We start from the raw sequence: 6647 nt of genomic DNA on the forward strand, positions 1-6647 counted from the left end.
CAGGGTGGGTGGGAATGGAAACAAGAGGCTAAATGTTGGACACTAGCAGCTCTTACCTCATCACATCCCCCATAATTGTGCCATTATGCACACAGAGCTCTTCAGCTGGGTATGGTCACCATTTCGTAATGATAAGAAGATCAGTTAATGACCTGATCCACATCTTTCATTGTTTTGATGGTTGCAAATAAGTCTGAGTCACTCTACCATCATTCTTACCACAGGCACAATTGCTTTTCTTTTTTCTTTTTTGTTTTTTGGTGAGGAAAATAAACATCAAGAGGATGTATTTAATCTTCCTTGGTGTTTTAACTTTGTGCCTTTTCAGATGAAACCACATCAGGGTCTGGTCCTCTCTTTTCTGAGTATCCATTTCTTATGGCAGAATAAGTCCTTTTCAGTGCACAAACCCATCGTACCTCCTTCTCAGTTACAGAATACTCCCCACCCTGCCCCAACATGAATACGCAAACTCCCCATTCCCAAAGAGATTCCAATTTTGTCAGATCCCAAATGTTGTGTTCAAAAGAGGTGCTCTTGCAATCACTGGAAGATGGAAAAGGAAAAGACATTTTTCAGTAGCCACAGGCGGGTTTGTAGGCATTGGCAGATGGCACATGGAATAAAACATAGAAGTGCTTTGACTAACTCTACACAATCAACTTCACAATGCAGTTTAAAACAAAAAAGACATGATTGACAGTCTCCATGGATCCAATAAACCGACCATCATGAAATTTTTTAAATTTGTCTGTACAAACAGGATCCAGAGGAAGCTCAGGGTCACCTGTTGGGCAAGCAGCCCTTCATGGTCACTCTGAGCAGGCAAGGGAGCAAAATGGCTTTAACAGAATTTAGGGCAGTCATTAAGAAGAATTATCAGATTTGATGGACAAAGTTCTTGAAATCTAGCTTCAACACATGGGAAAATCTTATTTCCTATTGAATCTACTGTCATTTTATTCAAATCAATTCAAAATGATTTATTGTCTGGTATTGTCTGGCACTGAGGATGGAGAATTGTAAGATCTGTCCTCAAGGAGCTTTCCAGAGTGATGGGTTATGGAAGTATGACACCTGAATTTCCCATAAGAAGGATAAGGACCACGTGTGCCACGCATTTTTTGTTGTTGTTGCTGAGACTCAGTAAGTACCATCTCTGACCCTAAGCTCCTCCCATATCACAAGGACTGAAAGCCTGGAAACTACATTTCCCAGGCTCTCTTGCCCATGGAGTTCTTGGTATAATCTTCCATTGAGAGGTGGTCTTGCAATCGCTAGAAAATGGAAGAGAAAAAGACATTTTTCAGTAGCTACAAGTGGGTTTGTTACGCATTGCAGATAGCAGACATGGGGCTATGTGTCAGCTTCTGAGCAATCTTCTGAGAATCATTCACTTCAGTGCTGTAGGCAGCTAAGACCATTGGTGGCAACTTGGCTTCCCAAGGATTCCAACACTTCATATTTCCTGGAGGTTGACCTTCACTCCCAGCCCTCCCAGTGATTTCATAAAACCTCTAATTCCATATGTTGTATTCCTTCCTAAGGGACTAAAATACTTAGAGAATATTAGTCAGAATGGGATAGATATATTTCAGTCATAAACACCCTCCCAACTCTGAATAGAATAACAAGATAAAGTTATTCTTTGTTCGGGACGTAGGCTGATTGGCTTCCCATCTTGTACCTAAGATCTCTGTGGAAGAGGAAGACAGTACATAGAGAAAGCATCCTAGAATAAAGGTGACACAGTACTTCTACTCACATTCCATTACAAAAAAAATAAAAATGAACTGGTCTCAAGGCCCCAATTAAATTGTAAAGAAGGGTGAGACTATGGTCTTCCTCTGTGCCCAGAGGGAGGAAATGGTATGATGAACACATTGCATCTTATCAGGTTTCTATTTTTTTAAATTAAATCTGCTGGTTATATTTGATACTAAATGCTGTGTCCTGTAACAAAATTCTAAAATATGTGGCATAGACTTCATAGTCTAGCAGTGTTTCTAGAAACAGTTATAATAGACTGGATGGCTGGAGATCCATATCATGGAGTGGAAAAACACTTGGCAACATTGTTGCGTTTGGTAACCTGAAAGACCACATGACTCTTGAGCTTGTAGGTGAAAAATAACATATGTTGGTTGCTATTGACTGCTTTTGGGAACACAGCAAAACAATAAGAGGCTATCAGGAAATAATTAACTGGTTTTTGAGCAAAGATAAAAAGGACAAGCATCTACTTCTAGAGCTCCCTTTTGATATCAACTTCTGTATTAGTTAGCAAAAGTAATGTTCACTGCCATAACAAACAATCCCCAAAAGCTCAATGGCTTAACATCTAAAAGTTTATTTCTTACTCACAAAAAGTCTAATCTGGATATTCCTCTGAAAAGGGATTCAGCAATCCAGATTTCTTTCATGTTATGGTTCTATGTCTTCTGGCATCAGGGTTATCCTGGCATTATCCAGTCAGAAGATGAAGAGAGGGAAAGGAGAGAGAGAGAGAGGGAGAGAGAGAGAGAGAGAGAGAGAGACTGAGAGAGAGAGATTGTCTCTCTGGCTGAGCAATTGTTTCCTAGAAGGAACTCTACACTGTGGAAGGAGAGGAGGATAAATCTTCACTGGTCAGCTAGCCATTTCTGCATTGGACTCTGAAGTTTTCTTTTTGTTTCCTTTTTGCTGCCATGTAATTTATTTTCCCCGCTTTAATAATACGGCTTCCTCCTTTTCTTTCCAACTTCTCTTCCTTTTTCTTTTGACATGCACTTTCCCTTTCATCTCTTATTTGATCTTGCTTGCTTTTCTCTTTTATTTTACTAAAATTAACCACAGCATCCTACTCTCTACTCTGAGTAATTTCTAAGCATGAGGTCGAGAGAAAAAGATGGGGCTGTCATCTTGTGGGAGGAAGTTACTTTAGTACTTTTTCCTGCAACTCAAATACCGTCTGATTCTGTTAGGAGTGATAGGCATTGGAAGGGAGACGTCAAAACAAATCTACATGACAAATAAGATATTTGCAAGACTGTTGATGTTTTTTATGCTTCCATGATCCAAGTTCTTCAGTTTTTCAGGTTTCATGCTGGCTTTGGAGTAAAAGTTTCCAGTGTTGAGTTATTTTCTCTTTATTCAATTATTAATAGGGACCACTCGTTACTGCTGGATGAGAATGGCAAATGTGATTGAAATCATTTTCAACTCTTTAACAACACAATTATAATATTTAGACACTTTTCTTTCATTTATAGATGTAACTCCTATCCATTTTTAGTTTGGGGAAAGAAATACACATTTTTTAAATGTGAGATTTGAGTATTTTATCATTTGCAATTGCCACATCCCCCATAAGAAGCAACCAGCACAAGTAACTATTTCTTCCCTACAAGCTACCTCACCCTATACTTCACTTTTTGGTTTAGGACAGAAGAATAAGGCTTTACTTCCTACCCTTTCAAAGTATTCCCCACGTTGAGTCCAGGATCAGTCTGCTCAGAAATTTGAGTTTTCCAAAATGGAGGTTCTTCAAAGAATTAAAAATAAACCTTCAATATAATCCAGCAATTCCCCTACTGGTATATATCCAAGAAAATAAAATCAGCATCTCAAAGAGATACCTACACTCCCATGTTCATGACTGCATTATTCACAATAACCAGGATATAGAAAAAACCTAATTGCCTATTGACAGATAAATAAATTGTGTGATATTTACACATATATACACATACATATATAAGCATATATATACATATGTGTATATATGCATATGTATGTATACATACATGCATATATATGTATGTATATACTGGAATACTATTTGGCCTTTAAGAGGAAGGAAATCCTGTCATTTGTGACAACATAGATGAACTTGGAGAACTTATGTTAAATGAAATAAGTCAAGCACAGAAGGAAAAATATTAAATGATCTCACTTATATGGGGAATCTAAAAGAGTTGAATTCATAGAGGCAGAGAAGAGTAGCAGTTCTTGGGGACAAAGGGGTAAGGGAAATGGAGAGATGTTGGTCAAAAGATACAAAGTTTCAGTTATGCAGGATGAAAAAGTTCTAGAGACCTAATGTATAACACAGGGACTGTAGTTTATAATACTGTATTGTATACTTGAAATTTGCTAAGAGAGTAGATCTTAAGTGTTCTCACTATGCACAAAAAAGGTAACTATGTGAAGACATGCTTGTATTAATTATCTTGATTTTAAAATCAACTCACTATGTATATGTATATCAAAACCTCACACTGTGCATCTTAAAAATACACAATTTCAATTTTTAAAAAGAAATTTGAGTTTTCTAGCTTGAATTAAATCTATGTTGAGCAAGACTCAACCCTCTCAATTTCACTTCATTATTTGGCAAAGCGTCCTAGTAAAGTCACAGCATCCAGCACCTTTCTATTTCTGTGGATTTTTTCCTCTTTTCTGGTGGAATATTGACATGACATTAGAACCCTGGAAACTGGACAAGCTTCTAGAAGCACTTTTGAGAATACGAGCACTGTTTTGTATATTCGGGGCAGCAAAAATAATACTAACACATAATATTTTTTATAATCTTTATATGTTTGTCAGACATTGTGCAAGTATTGTCCCATTTAATACTCTTAAAGTGTTAAGAGGCAACTATTATTATCATCCTTTTAAAAAATTATTTTATTATACTTTAAGTTCTGGGATACATGTGCTGAACGTGCAGGTTTGTTACATAGGTATACACGTGCCAGGTGGTTTGCTGTACCCATCAACCTGTCATCTACATTAGGTGTTTCTCTTAATGCTATCCCCCCCACCCCCCACCGCCTGACAGGCCCCGGTGTGTGATGTTCCCCTCTCTGTGTCCATGTGTTCTCATTGTTCAACTCCCACTTATGAGTGAGAACATGCGGTGTTTGGTTTACTGTTCTTGTGTTAGTTTGCTGAGAATGATGGTTTCCAGCTTCATCTATGTCCCTGCAAAGGACATGAACTCATCCTTTTATGGCTGCATAATATTCCATGGTGTATATGTGACACATTTTCTTTATCCAGGTTATCATTATGGGCATTTGGGTTGGTTCCAAGTCTTTGCTGTTGTGAACAGTGCTGCAATAAACATACGTGTGCATGTGTTTTTATAGTAGAATGATTTATAATCCTTCTTATTCTGTAGATTAAGAAACTGAGGCTTGGAGAAAGTAAGTCAAGAAGATATGGCTCTTAAATACTGCCTTGAGAACTTCAACTTGACTCTATTTGACTAGAAAGCCTGTAACTTAACCACTCAATTTCCAGTCTATTTCCATAAAAATGACCCAAAGAGTTTGCATAATTATGATGGGAGTTGGACAAAGTCAATCAGCAGAAAAGAAGAAAAAATTGCAAATTCTTGTGGAAATGAATCAGCAATAAATAATTACCAACATTTCTTGAGCACTTACTGTATGCCAGGCACTATTCTAAAGCCTTTGACTGGACTAACTCATGGAATCCTCACAATGACCCCTAAAAGCAATGTGGTGCTGAGAAGAATGTATATTCTGTTGATTTGGGGTGGAGAGTTCTGTAGATGTCTATTAGGTCCGCTTGGTGCAGAAATGAGTTCAATTCCTGGATATCCTTGTTAACTTTCTGTCTCGTTGATCTGTCTAATGTTGACAGTGGGGAGTTGAAGTCTCCCATTATCATTCTATTGGAGTCTAAGTCTCTTTGTAAGTCTCTAAGGACTTGCTTTATGAATCTGGGTGCTCCTGTATTGAGTGCATATATATTTAAGATAGTTAGCTCTTCCTGTTGAATTGATCCCTTTACCATTATGTAACGGCCTTCTTTGTCTCTTTTGATCTTTGATGGTTTAAAGTCTGTTTTATCAGAGACTAGGATTGCAATCTGTTTTTTGTTCTCCATTTGCTTGGTAGATCTTCCTCCATCCCTTTATTTTGAGCCTATATGTGTCTCTGCATGTGAGATGGGTCTCCTGAATTCAGCAAACTGATGGGTCTTGACTCTTTATCCAATTTTCCAGTATAAGTCTTTTAATTGGAACATTTAGTCCATTTACATTTAAGGTTAATATTCTTATGTGTGAACTTGATCCTGTCATTGTGATATTAACTGGTTATTTTGCTTGTTAGTTGATGCAGTTTCTTCCTAGCATCGATGGTCTTTACATTTTGGCATGTTTTTGCAATGGCTGGTACCTTTCTATGTTTAGTGCTTCCTTCAGGGTCTCTTGTAGGGCAGGCCTGGTGGTGACAGAATCTCTAAGCATTTGCTTGTCTGTAAAGGATTTTATTTCTCCTTCACTTATGAAACTTAGTTTGGCTGGATATGAAATTCTGGGTTATTCCAAAATTGACCACATAGTTGGAAGTAAAGCACTCCTCAGCAAATGTAAAAGAGCAGAAATTATAACAAACTGTCTCTCAGATCACAGTGCAATCAAACTAGAACTCAAGACAAAGAAAATCAATCAAAACTGCTCAACTACATGGAAACTGAACAACCTGCTCCTCAATGACTACTGGGTACATAACGAAATGAAGGCAGAAATCAAGATGTTCTTTGAAACCAATGAGAACAAAGATACAACATACCAGAATCCCTGGGACACATTTAAAGCAGTGTGGAGAGGGAAATTTATAGCACTAAAT

The sequence above is a fragment of the Trachypithecus francoisi genome, unplaced genomic scaffold (assembly GCF_009764315.1).
Source record: "Trachypithecus francoisi isolate TF-2019V2 unplaced genomic scaffold, Tfra_2.0 Lachesis_group5, whole genome shotgun sequence".
In the NCBI taxonomy this organism is placed as follows: domain Eukaryota; kingdom Metazoa; phylum Chordata; class Mammalia; order Primates; family Cercopithecidae; genus Trachypithecus; species Trachypithecus francoisi.